Raw genomic sequence first — 14,828 nt, 5'->3', positions numbered from 1 at the left:
CTAAGCCTTACTTCATTTCATTCTTTCTCTCCTCCCAACCTTCCTCCAGGGCCCACCAATTTCTTTCTTCCCTAAGTCCAAACTATTCTTCAATTCTTCATGCCCCCAAACTAAAGAAACAAAAGGAAAAAACCCAGCAGCAAATGATGTCATCAACAGCAAAACCTCTCTCTTTCCTGCACCTTCTCAATCCTTTTCTCTTCTCTGAGTATTCTGTGCCCTACTCCCCCTCCAAACACAAAAACATCTCCTCTAGGCCCACTAGCCTAGATTTCCAGGACTACCTATCCTCAAATTTGACTCTGGGAACCATCTCCCAATGCTGTAGCTTCGCAGTGTCTGCCCTGCTGTCTTGGGAAGATGGCCCCTCCTCTTTTTCTTTATATACTCCACATACTTCTGACTGTTTGGGGGACATTCATGAAATGACTGACCCTGGATCTTGTCTTTATTACTTGATTCCCTGAGGTATCCAGTAAGAGTTGGGCTGTGAGACAGGAAGGGGGCACCAAGTCCCTAGCCTTTTTCTTCTATACTTATCTCTCAGGAGACTGAGAACTTCATTTCACATTGGGCTGGGGGCAGCTAGGTGGTGCAGTGGGTAAAGCCTCAGCCCTGGATTCAGAAGGACCTGAGTTCAAATCTGACATCAGACACCTGACACTTGCTAGCTGTGTGACCCTGGGCAAGTCACTTAACCCTCATTGCCCTACAAAGAAACAAACACATTGGGTCTCAAGAAAAAAATAAAGCAATATAATTCAGTAGAAAGACTTTAAAATGAGGGACCCAAGTTTGAACGACTGGGTAAGTCACAACCTCTCTGGACCTAGCTTCAGCACAATGGATAAAGGTTGGACTTGGAATCAGGAGAAAACCTAAGTTTGAATTCTGCCTCAGACACTTACTTAGGTATGTGACCTTAGGAAAGTCATTTAATTCCCCGAGCCTCAGTTTCCTCTTCTATAAAATGAAAGGCTGGGTCTTGATGACCTTCAAGTTCTCTTTAAGTTCTAAATCTATGAACCTATGATCTCATTTTCCTTATCTTTGAGAGGAAGGGAATTTTTAAAAAAATAGGAAGGGAATATACTTGATGACACTGAGATTTCTTCCAGTTTTAGTTCTAAAATCCTATAATCTTATACAATAAAGGCCAGGAAGGCTGGGGAGTATATGAGAACAGAGACCTTCAGCATCCACCCCTCTGGGATCAGCCCCTGAGTCATTCTAGACACAGGCACTATCTGTGAAGCCCTATTCTGGCTGAGAGACTAGATGTCCTCCTGAACCTTATTTCCACTTTTCAAAACCTTATAGTCTCCCACAGGGGCATAGCCAGGACTCAACCTCCAGGAAGAAGGAGAATAATCTATCTTTATGTGGAACCTGTTTTATAAGCAGTCTTCCTCATCTAATTAGAATGAGAACCCCAATGGGTAAGGCACAGACTTGGGGCTTAAGCCATTTCTTTTTCCAGCTCCAAGAGGGACAAAAACTAATGTCTGTCAAATCTCTCTCTCTCTCTTTCTTGACTTCATAGGATTTAGACTTTAAAGAAACCAAGGTTAGTGATAATTTTGAAATTAATTTTCACAAATGAGGAAACATAAGTTAAGTGAATTGTTCAAAGTCACATAGCTAGCAGAGAAGGGATTTGAACCCTTGTGATTTTTTTGTTTGTTTGTTTCCCCTCCAAACATTTATCCTGGAAAGCCAGATGGGCCAATAGGATGAGTATGGTTTTTACACAGAAGGAAAGTGGGAAACCTCAGGGTAGAATTCTCAGAGGTAAATTTAAAGTAAAATAGGGAAAACTTCCTAAGTAACTTGTCAAACGCACATACACACATACACACAACAAAACAAAACTAAACATAGAATTGGGGGAAAAATTATTTTCTTCTGCCCATGGTGGGGGATAAAAGGAAAGTATTGAAGGTCTCAGGAGGAATGGAGGGGTCCCTATTTGGTGGGCCTTATAGTTTAGGAATAGCACCTTTGACTTTGGCCTGGGCTTCTAGACACAGGCTTCTCAATATCAGAAAGGGCCCATCTCTCTTGGCTGATTCACTCCACAGCCTGCTCATAGGAGACAGATTCCTGTTAGGGCAATGATAGGACTATCTTCAAAGACAGAAGGGTTGGGTAAAGGCAGAGCAAGGGGAGGGGGAGGGTAAAGGAGGGAAAATATACTATAAAGTACCCTTTCCTATGAGCTTTGCTATTTTTTTTTATAGTTAACTGATTGTTATTTGGCCACCATCTATGGTATTTTTAGACTTGCTCCATGTTTTCCTTGAAGATCTTTCTGATATAAACTCCCATATACATAGTGCCTAATTCTATAAGAATTGCTGAGCCAAAAAATATCTTGACTCCCAAAGTAATCTCATTCAACACTCCTACCCCCAACCCCATGTTTACACATGAATAACTTTCAAAGCAGTGTAGTATAGAGGACAGGGTATTGGACTTGGAGTTAGGAAGCCTTGAGTTCAAATCCTATTTCAGATACTTATTGGCTATGTGATCCTGGACAAATCACTTAAACTCTGTCTGCCTCAGTTTCCTCATTTATAAAATTAGAATAACAATAATAACACCTACCTACCAGAGTCTTTGTAATGATAAAATTAAGTGAAAGTTCTAAAGTGCTTTGCAAACTTTAAAGTGCTTTACAATTATTAGCTATTATTATTATTACTCTTATTTAACCTTTCAGTATTTTAGTTTACTCATCTGTAAAATGAAAGGTTTAGACTCAGTGGACTCTAAGATCCCTTCCAACTCTCAATTCATGAGCCTATCCTCCACTTAAGAGGAACTAGGTCTTCAGTGGAGTATGGAGATATTTTACTGTTTTATTTTCTATTGTTTTTAAAGGACTTCAAAAGAAGAATGCCCAGCTCTGACTTAGCCACTTACCCTTCATAATTCTAATGACCTACACTGCAGGAAACAAAACAAAACAAAAATAAAAATAATAACAACAACAAAACTTTTTTATATTTAAACTAATATTCTCTTCTGAAAACTGAATCTTTATTTCCTTCCCTTACTCCCCACCCCCACAATGATACATCAATTTAGGGCAATGCATAAACACTCCGCAAAAGAAGCCAAGTACAAAGTAGGCATCAATTGAATTTCACAGTTGGAAAGGACTCTTAGGGATTAGTTAGTCCAATGTCCTCATTTCACAGGGAGCTGTATATGAAAAAAGTTCTATGACTTGCCTATGAAAGGTAATAGGAAATAGAACCAAGATTCAAACGCAGGCCATTTGATAGTAATTTAGCATCCATCCCAATTCAAAAAAGCACCTCAGAAGAATATAGGCTCTACAAATCTCTACTATTGGAGATACAATTGGTGGGTCACAATTCAGATTAGAGTCATTGAATCAGCTCCCTTGAGCAGAACAATATGCTGAGTAATGGTGATTAAAGCAAGCTCATGCTCATGGGATCATGGGATCATAGATTTAAAGTTGGACAGCACCTTAAAGGTCATCTGATCCAAACTCTTTGTTTTATACAAGGCCCAAAGACATTGAGTGACTCTCCCAAGATTATACAGCAGGACTAGGAACAATGGATGGAAGCGGCACAAAAAAAAAAAAAAAAAAAGCCTGGATAGCAATTTGTTGGGGAGGTCATAGAAGGAACTCCTATCTAGGTAGGATTGGTATTAAATGCTTTTTCAGATTCTTTCTAACTCTGAAATTCTGTGATACCATGAAGCAGATCTGGGTCAATATAAGAACAACTTTCCTAGCACTTAAAGCTGCCCCAAAGCCTTCTGAGCTGCCTGATGAGTTAGGGAAATGCTTCTGACTCTAAGTGTTAATTAAGGTAGATGCTAGAAAGCCACCAGTCAAGGATAGTGTAGAAGGCCCAGGTGTGTGAGGTCAGGATTAGACTCAGTGTTCTCTGAAGCAGGCCTTCTTAAATTTCTTTCCACTCGTGACCCCTTTTCGCCTGAGAAATTTTTATGTAACCTTGGGTATATAGATATATAAAATAGGTGTACCTAACTTTCACTGTTGCCAAATTTTTTGCAATTCCCACATTCAATTACATGACCCCATGTGGGGTCCTGACCCACAGTTTAAGAAGCTAGGTTCTAATGTGCCAGATAACATAGAAATGCTGTGATCTTATAACTGTATCTCTTACAAAGTTTGGTACAGGGTTGAATGCATTAAGTGCTCAATACAGGCTTGGTGGCTTTATTATTATTATTATGAAGCTGTGAATCACATTATGAAGTTGGCACAGAGCCCTCATTGGAATGAGATATTCTAGCTGGTAGTAGTGAATCATAAGCAGGGCAGAGACAAGCCCTGGAGTAGAAAAGGGAATAGAAAACAAGGTAGTGAAATGAGAATGAGCTATAGTCATTGCTAGGCCTGGGGTCAAGTTCTGATCCCTGGGCTACACTTTCCTCATGTCTAAAATGAAGCAGTTGGAGTAGATGTCCCTTTCAGTTCTAACGCATTTATTCTATCATTCCATGCTCTTATGAGTAACGTCAGGTGGTAATATAATAAATGCTACCACTTGCTTCACATTTTCTCATCTACACTCATGAACCCAAGGACACATCCAAAACCTGGCTCTGATTCCTATACAAAGGTACTATGTGGCCAAATTCACACTCTCCCTTTCTAATCCTGGTTAAATTTGGTAAATACTCTCCTTCCTTCTCACATCTCCCAACTCTAGCTCCTCTTTAATGTTTTCTGAAAGAACATTGGGCTTTAAGTTAGAATGCTGCCCACTAACTAGTTGTATGAGGACCAATAAGTCAAATAACCTCTCAGTCTACTGCCTTCATTGTAACTGGGGATAATACTGTATAGGCTACTTACCCCTCACAATAACCGTGAGGATCAAATGATATAATGTATGCAAAGCGCTATATGAACCTGAAAATAGCCAGTGATAGTGAGGCTCTCACAGTCTTCATTACTACAAGGACCTGTTGCTTCTATAATCAAGACCTAGAGGAAGGCATGAGGTTGTGATGACTCTCCTTAAGGGCATCCACATAGAAAAAGGATGATATTCCCTTCCACTCCCACTTTCCAAACCTCTTGGGCTGGGAGTTCCTCTAATGCTATTTAGATGACGATAGTCAGGATAGTAATTTCTGTTTCCGTAACATCTTAATGTTTATGAAATGCTTTTCTCGGAATCCTGTAAGCATAGATGTCTATAAGTATTATTATCATCATTTGAAAGATGAGGACACTGAGCCACAGAGTGTTTAAGCGATTTCACCAGCTATATCTGGATCATGTTCCTAATTCTAGCACATGCCTGCTTAGGGAAATGTGGTCTCTTTGAGCTCTCCCTGTCGAGAGAAGCAACAGGGCTTGAAACTTTATTTCAAATCACTTCCTTCCATTTGCCTACCAGTCCTGACTTGAGTCTCTGGGGTTTAAAAACCATGTGCCTATCCTTGCTTTATGCCTTTCAGAACTTAGAGAAAACTCCTGTTCCCTCTCAATTTCTATTTCTCCAGACTGAAGAGGTCTCCTTAAAAAAATGATCTTGTTTGCTTCCCACCACTCCATTTAATTCTCACCCCACAATGCCCTAGATAATTATAGTGATTATTACTTAGAAAAGGCAAATAGGAAGAGCAAGGATTGTAGCTGGTTTTAAAAATGGGGCTCAAAAGACAGAGCTGGGAAAGAGGTAGGATGAGGCTGGGCCTCTGACCTCTACACTGAGCCTGACTCAGCAAACCTGAGGCCCTCAGGGCAGGGAAGCTGAGTATGCTCTTGTCTATCAGAGTCCCCAGCCAAGACAGGGCAGGGCAGGAGCTATCAAGGTCTTACAGGTGGTGGTGGGAGGCCTCCCCAGATCCAGACTTTGAGATAGGTGAGATAGGAAAGCAAGGTCAGGGTGGGGCCCTTGGCCCTTCAGGGAGATAGAGTACTTGCATAGGCCATGGCTGGAGAGTGTAGGGGGAAAAGGAGGGTGTGAGACAGTGCAAACTCTGAGAAGCAGCATCTACCATTCAAGTGCCAGTCATGGTGATCATGCCCAACACAGCATGACACTCACTCTCAACCATAACCCAACCTCAGCCCTTTGCCCCCAGGAGCTGACTGTGTCTAGGAGCCCAGGTAATTGGCAGTAATATTTGTCTAGGAGAAGAATCACAGGGCAGGTTCAAGAACTTGACCTAAAATCTAATTCTTAGGAGAAAGGGGATGAGGTCTGAGTCAGAACTGAAGGCTCTGGAATCACTGTTCAATATTTCTTGAAGACATAAATCAGAAATATTTGAATAGCTGCTGATGGTAAGATGTGGCCATATAAGGTGGCTGACACATTATTGTACTGCATTAATAAGAAGTCATGTTTTCATTTTACCTTCATAACACTAATTCTGCCTCCATCATATCTCTTGTATCTCTCTCTTTTCTCCTTCACTTAGGTGGCCACTGCCCTATTTCTATACCTCATCACCTCTCACCTAGACCATTATAATAAACTCCAAATTCTTCTCCCTATTTTTCTACCCTCCTCCCAGACTCAATCTCTCCTTCACAAGGCTGCCAAATATTCCTAATGAACACATTGGAGTATGTCATTTCCCTGTACGAAAACTTTCAGTGGCCTATAATGTATAGAACAAAATACAAACTTCTTCACCAGGGTTTGAAGGCCCTCCACAATCTGTGTCCAGCCCAACTTTCTGGTCTAATTTTATTCTACTTTTTTTCATATACTCTCTGTTCCAGACAAGTAGCAATAATACTTATTTTCTGATTTATGATTTGCACACACACATGCATATATATATATATATATATATATATATATATATATATATATATATATATATATATTGTGTGTGTGTGTGTGTATATACTGAATTGAATTAAATATTCCATTACCTCATCTCTGTAACTAGGATGTTAGTAACATCTTCAAGATTAAATCTCCCACAATGCCTTGGGAAGGACCATGCTTTTTCTAAAGCATCTGAGGTCATAAAGGGTATGTAGAAGAGAAACAGAGAGAGGTACAAAAAGGAGAGGAAAGGGATGGGAGGGGGTGGGAAAGAAAAGCGAATGTAAGAGAAAGGAGGAATTGGAGGGAGGGAAAGAAAAAAGAGGGCATAAAATCAGGAGGAAAGGAGAGGAGAGAAAGGAGGAAGAAAAGAAAAGAGCAAAGGAGAGAAGGAAGGGAGGCATGAAAGGAGGGAAGGAAAAAGGAAGGAAGGGAGGGAGAGAGGAAGGGAGACAGGAAAGAAGGGAAAGAGGGATGGAGTCAGAAAAGAAGACATGGAGGTAAAAAGGAAGGGAAGCAGGAAGGGATGAAGGAAGGGAGGAAAGCAGAGAGGGAAGCAAAGAGGAAGGGAGAGAGGAAAAAAGGGAGGAGAGGAGAAGAGAGAAAAGGAGAGGAGGATACCTTATAAAAAAGTGCATATGGTTGAATAAGGAAGAAGGTCCCTAAGTTGTACCTCAGGCAACAACCTGTTTACTTGTGAGGGATCTGACTGAGCTTCCTCTCACTATAGTTTATGTAATGTGGTATAGTGAAAGATGTGAAATGGTTCTCTCCATGACACTTGAATTCTAGTTCCAACATCTAATAAACATGTGACCTTGAATGTCGTTTTAAGTTTCTATACTTTATCTTCTTCCTCTGTAAAATGAGTAAATACCTCTTACACTTACTTGACAGGGTTGTCTTGAGCAACGTGCTTTATAAGGATAGTGATGGGTTGTAGGGACAGGGCTAAGGATTGGGATAGGGATAGTGATCAGGACTGAATCTGTGACATCACTGCTGAAAGGGACTCTCAATTGAGGAAACTCTCTGTGGTCAGTCTACTGCACTCCACCAATCAATCAATCAATTAGCAAGTATTTACTAAGTCCGTGCTATGTGTCAAGATGATGTGCTTAGGATTGAGTATACAAATACAATGAATGAAATAATCTCTACTCTTAAGGAGTGTATATTCTAATGGGGGTTGTAAGAAGGATATGTATATATGCATGTCTGTAAATGTGTGTATATGCAGAATTAATATAAAGAAAATAAGCATAGCTAAATATAAAGTAGTTAAATACAAGGTAGTTTGAAAGGAAGTTCACTAACAGCAGGGAATCAAGAAAGGCTCCATTTAGAAGTTAAGTGTTTGAGCTGATTCTTAAAGGAAGAGAGAGATTTTCTAAGTTGAAGGTGAGGAAGAAGTGCGTGCAACCACATAAAGAAGGATGACTGCTACCACCTTAGTGCTTGCCCTCATCACCTCACACCTGGATAATTGCAATAGCTTCCTGGTGGATCTCCCCGTCTCGAGTCCCTCCTTGCTCCAGTCCATCCTTCATTCAGCTACCAAAGTGATTTTCCCAAAGTGCAGGACTGACTATGTCACCCCTACTTAGTAAACTCCAATGCTTCCTAACACCCTTGTTTGATTTTCGAAGACCTTCAAAACCCAGCTCCCACCCCCACCCCTAAAGCATTTTCTCTTGGCTGTCCCCTATGCCTGGAATGTTCTCCCTTATCAACTCAGCCTACTGTCTTCCCTGTCTTCCTTCAAGTCCTGACTAAAATCACATCTTCTACAAGAAGACTTTCTCAATCCCTCTTAATTCTAATTCCTCCCTTTTGTTAATTTTTTTCATATTTACCCCGTACATATTTGTTTGTACATATTTTTTTTTGCTTTTTATCTCCCCTAATTATGAACTGATTGAGGGCAGGTAATGTCTTTTTCCTCTCTCTTGGTATCCACAATGTTTAGTACAGTGCCTGGCAAATAGTAGGTACTTATCAAATGCTTTTTGACTGACTTACTGACTGAAAAAGGGAGATGAAGTGTCAGGTGTGAGGAAACAGAGAAGGCTAGTTTGACTGGGTTCTAGAAGGGGAAGTAATGTATAACAAGGCTGGAAAGCTAGATTAAGACCAGGATGTGACCAGGTTGTGAAGGGCTTTATTTTTTGTTTGTTTGGTTTTTTTGTTTGTTTGGTTTTTGTTTTTGTTGTTGTTTTGGCAGGGCAATGATGGTTAAGTGACTTACCCAGGGTCACACAGCTAGTAAGTGTCAAGTGTCTGAGGTTGGATTTGAACTCAGGTACTCCTGAATCCAGGGCAGTGGTTTATCCACTGCACCACCTAGTTGCCCCCTTGAAGGGCCTTAAAAAGTTAAACATGGACATTTGTATTTGATCCTAGAGGGGAAAAAAGCAATTGGAATTTATTGAGTAAGAAATGGTCAGAGCTGTGCTTACAGAAAATCACTTTGGCAAGCGGTGTGGAAGGTAGGCTAGAGTGGGGAGGCCAATTAGGTCACTGTAATAACACAGGTGAGGAGTAATTAGGACAGGATCTAAGGTGGTAGCTTGTATGTATAGCGAGAAGGAGGTAGATGAGAGAGATTTTGTAGAGGTACAAACAGTGACACTTGGCAATTGGTTATATTTGTGAGATGAAGAAGAGTGAGGAGTCAATGACAATACAGAGGTTATATACCTAGGAGATGAGAAGAGTGAGCTTCAAAAGAAAGATAAAGATAATGAATTCTGCTTTGGACTTATTGAGTTTATAAAGCACCAGCCCTGGATTCAGGAGGATCTGAGTTCAAATACGGCCTCAGACACTAGACACTTACTAGCTGCGTGACCCTGGGCAAGTCACTTAACCCTCATTGCCCGAGAGAGAGAGAGAGAGAGAGAGAGAGAGAGAGAGAGAGAGAGAGAGAGATTGAGATTGTTGGACATACATGAGTTTAGAGACATCTCTGGGGCATATAGTCTGAAATGTCTAATAGCCAATTGGTGCTTGATTGATGGTGCAGGATTGATGCTTAGGGTAGACATTGGGGCTGGATACGTAACTCTTGGAGTTATTGCCATTGAGATCATTAAACCTACAAGAAACAATGAAGTCACCAAAAAGTCAAGTGATTATTAAGTCCTTAATCTGTGCCAGGAACTTTGATAAGTGCTGGGGATCAAAAGAGAAGAGAGAAGTTAAAAGGTCACAGAGCCTCGAGGAACATCCACATGTAGGGAGCTGATGTAAGCCAGTAGAGGAGACAGAGGAGCAATTAGAGAGAGGTAGGAGGAGAGCCAGTGGAGAGCAGTTTCTCAAAAGCCCAGAGAGAAGAAAATACTCGAGAGGGTAGTCAACAGTGTCAGATACAATATATAGGTCACGATAGATGAAGACTGAGAAAAGATGATCATGTATGGCAATTAAGAGCTCACTGGTGACTTTGGAGAGAGGTTTCAGTTTAGTGATGAGGTTGAAAGCTAGATTACAAAGGGTTGAGGAGTTCGAGAAGAAGTGAGAACATAAAATATAGAGACTTTTTTCTAGGAGTTTGAGAAAAGGAAGAAATATAGAGGATGGCAGCTGGAGAGGATTCTAAGATATAATGAGTTGTTTAACTGTGGGATGGATGGGAAAGTGTAAAGGAAGAAGGGAAGGAATTTTTGGGTAGGGAAAGTTAGAAGATTAGAGGGGAGTGATTGATATTCAATCTGCTAGAAAAGAAGATAGGGGATGGAATCAAAGTTATTTCTAAAGGTGCTAGACTTGGAAAGGAGAAAGGCTACCTCTTAGTGACTAAACGAAAGACAGAATGGGGGATCATGTCTAGTGATGTTTTAGTGAAAGGAAGAGGACTATCAGGAGGCCTTGTTGAGCAGTTCTCAATTTTCTTAGTATAAAGTAAGAGGTGAGGTCCTGATTTCAAAGAGAAGAGAATAAGGGAGGAATGGGAGGTTTGAGAAGGGAAAGTCTGGGGGGAAAAGCTTTATTATGAAAAGAGATGGGGGATTGTGAAAGAATAAAAGGATTGCCTGGCAAAAATGAGGGCCCATTTGAAATTGGCTAACATGAGCTTGTTGTGTACCTACTGATCATGATTTTGTGATTATCGATGCAAATAGGTAACTTCTCTTGAACTTAAGGCATTAGAAAGTTGTCTACAGCACTGAGAAGTTAAATGACTTCCCCAGGGTTTGAACCTTGGTTTTATAGACTTTGAAGCTAATTATTTATTCCCTGAAATTGTTTTTGTTCAGTTGTTTCAGTCCTGTCCAACTCTTTGTTACCCCATTTGGTTTTCTTGGCAACAGTACTAGAGTGCTTTACCATTTCCTTCTCCAGCTCATTTTACAGATGAGAAAACTGAGACAAATAGGGTTAAGTGACTTCCACAAGGTCACACAGCTAGTAAGTATCCCAGGCCAGATTTGAACTCAAAAAGATGAATCTTCCTGACTTCAGGCCCAGGACTCTATCCACTGAGGCACCTAGCTACCCCCAAGGAATAATAATAGCTGATATTGATATAGCACTATGTTCTGGGCACTGTGCTAAATGCCTTACAATTATTATCTCATCTGATTTTCACAACAACCAGTGAACTGAGGCAAACAATGGTTATATGACTTGCTCAGTGTCACATAGTAAGTATCTGAGGCTGGATTTGTACTCAGGAAGATGAGTCTTCCTGACTTCAGGCACCTAACTCTATCCATCACTTGACCTAGATGCCCTATTCCCTAACATGCAATGCCTCTAGTACATTTTTGTAACACTATAGAAATCTGAGCTTCTTGTTATTGGCTAATTACCTTTGCTATCACAGAGGGAAGATAGAGAATAGAGCTGTGCCTTATATTCATTCATCCATCCATCCATCCATTCATTCATTCATCCATTCAACATTTAAGTACCTATTACATGTCAAGCACTAAGAATGCAAAGACAACTCAAATAATCCCTGCTTCCTGTGAGCCTAAATTCTATCCTGGGGAAACATGTACACACAAAAGTAAATACAATGTGAATTTCAGGCAAGAGGACATTAGTAAGGGGGTAGGGGCATAGTGTGATAGGATCAAGATGTGTCCCAAAGTGGCACTTGAACTTAGCCTTGAAAGCTTAGGATGCTAAGAAGGGAAGATGAGGAGGGAGTGCATCCAGACATGGGATCAGCTTGTGCAGAGGCAGGGAGGTCACATGCAGACATGTGCCTCTCAATCAATTGGTCGGCCTGAGTGACTTTCATCTTTCCCTTCTTGGGCTCTGTCCTTTTTCCTAAATTCCAGCACTTTCCTAAGGTTTTTCTTTAATCTGCCTCCCCATTTTCCTTTCACCAATTATTCCAGTGGGGTATTTTGTAATGTAGAGGAAGAACTGGGCTAAGGGTCTTGGCAACGCTTAGAGGAGCCACTACTCTGAAGTGTTCATAACACTCCAGCATAAACCCTGAGCCTCAGCTCAGCTATGCTGAGTCTTGCTGGAAGGATGAAGTACTGGGACATGAGGGACCTGAAACAAGATGGTTCTCAGCTGTCATGGATGAATCCACTATCTCCTTCAACGAGCAAAGTCTTAGTAGTGAAGACAGCAAGGACAAAAACTATTGACTTCTGTACTGCATCTGGATTCCAGCCAGGGGCAAAGAGATGGAATCATTTAATCAGTCCTCAATATGTGACCTTGGGCAAGTCACTTTCACTTTGTGTGCCTCGGTTTCCCTATTTTTGTAAAAAACAAAGCAGTTAGGCTAGATAAAATCTAAGTATTTATCTTTGGCATGGTATTCTATTATTCTATGTGCTGAGAATACACTCTGAGTTTTCTTTGACAAAAACCATGAGAAAGGTTAAGGGAAAATAGAGACACAGAGAGAGAGACAGAGACAGAGATAGAAATAAGACAGAGAGACAGAAACACAGAGACAGAAACAAGACAGAGATAGAGACAGGAACAGGACAAAGATAAAAATAGAGACATAGGGATAGAGAAAAATAGTCACAGAGACAGAGATATGTCTTATAAGATAGTGAATTTTTCATTAAGGGGGATGTTCAAGTAGGGGCTAAATGAACACTTGGATTTTGTAGAATATTTTTATTCAGGTACAGGTTGGACTAGATGAAGTCCCTACCTCTTCTGAATTGTCATGACTCCTCAACCATGACACTCCAGCTCCCATTTATGTGCCTTTTCATTGGCCATCCCCTTGTCTGGAATGTACCCCCCTCTTACCACCTGGTAAGACATAGCCTGGCATGGAGGATCAAGAGCCAGAGCTGAAGCCAAGAATATCAGGATTCAATTTAGCCACTGACACATTGACTATATAATGCTAGATGATCAACTAATTTCTTAGAGTTCTATGGCATCCATTTAAACCTATTAGTTGCCATCAAGTTGCTAACTTGCATTGATAGAAGGACTTTCCTCACTTGGGAGTTTTCTATATTATTGAAGTCATTCATATGCTAATAGCCTATCCAAGAAAGTGAGAGAAAGAGAGAGATGGACAGATATCCTAGCAATTAGGACCATGCCTGGTGCATAATAGATGCTTAACAAATGCATGTTGATTGATTCTTTGTTATACACCCAAACAACACCCAAACACACATGCTTTTATGAACATAAATACTCCATAAAACACATAAACTTGGCATAGGTACCTTGCTCCACGAAACACACACACACACACACACACACACACACACACACACATACACACCCCCCCCTTCTAGAAATGGGTTTGGGATTGGGGTGCAGGCTGATCTTTCACACTCTCCTGAGTAATTGGTGGGGCCTCCTGAGGCCCTTTCCTGATCCTCAGCCCTGAGCAGTTCTCTGCCTTATCTGCATTCTCCAGCTGTGTGCTCAGCCACCCTTGTTATCTCTGACGCAGGTCCTTGCCAGAGGAGGAAAACACAGCAGACTCTGATGATAGAAGACTGATGGGCAGGTCTATCGATACCAGGTCAAGACTGAGAGAAGAATGGGGCCCAGGATGATGCCTTCTGTGTTGGAGATAGAAATGACTGACCCCTCACCCCCATTTCTTCCTCTAACTGTTTCATGGTTTTAGTGAGCATATGGAGGGTAAAGGTGGGAAATAAGGCAGAAGCCCTGAATTATCCAGAGATTCCTGGGCTGGTCAGAGCCCCCAGTAGGATAGCAACTCCATCCCAATTTTGTACTTCAACCCTTCATAGCTAGATTTAAGTATCTGAAGGGATTTCTTGGCAAAGGGTATTAACTATCACCTTAGTGCATGCCATGATCAACCTCTCACCTGCTGTGGTTCCCCTGCTTTAAGTCTCTCTGCCCTATTGCATAAATTATTTTCCTCAAGCACACTCATGTCTCCATTTCTCAGTAAACTTCAGTGGCTTCCTAATTCCCCTAGGATAAAATTAGTCCCTTCATTTAGTTCTCAAAGCCCTTCACAACCTGGCCCCAGCTTTTTAACTTCATTTTATAATTCTTCCCCACTCCTGCCCTCTGTAATCCAGCCTAACTTTCATTTTCTCTGTTATACACAACAGTCAATATCCCATCTCCATGACTTTGCATTGCTCATCTCCCATGCCTGGAATGCTTTCACTCCCCATCTTTTCGTAATGGAATCTCTTTCTTCCCTCAAGATGCAACTCAAGCTCCATCTTCTTTTACACGAAATCTTTCCTAACTTCCTCCCTCCCTCCCTCCTAAATTACCTTATACTTAATTATCTTGTGTTAATTTGCATTTCTTCTGTTATACTTATGCATGCCTTTGTTGTCTCCACTCATAACATAACAGATACCTTACATTTAACTACACTGCATTTATTTTTATGTATTTGCATATTCAATCTCTTCCAATAAAATATAAGCTTCCTGAGAGTAGGGATTGTTTTATTCTTTGTATTCATAGCACCCAGCACAGTTCTGGCACATAATAGGCCCTTAATAAATGTATGTTGCTGAATGATTGTAATCATTAGGCTTATTCTGCTTAGCCTCAGAGAAAAGA

This window comes from Dromiciops gliroides, chromosome 3 (assembly GCF_019393635.1).
Source record: "Dromiciops gliroides isolate mDroGli1 chromosome 3, mDroGli1.pri, whole genome shotgun sequence".
Classification (NCBI taxonomy): domain Eukaryota; kingdom Metazoa; phylum Chordata; class Mammalia; order Microbiotheria; family Microbiotheriidae; genus Dromiciops; species Dromiciops gliroides.
The sequence above is the reverse complement of the archived record's forward strand: the minus strand, read 5'-3'. Positions refer to the sequence as shown.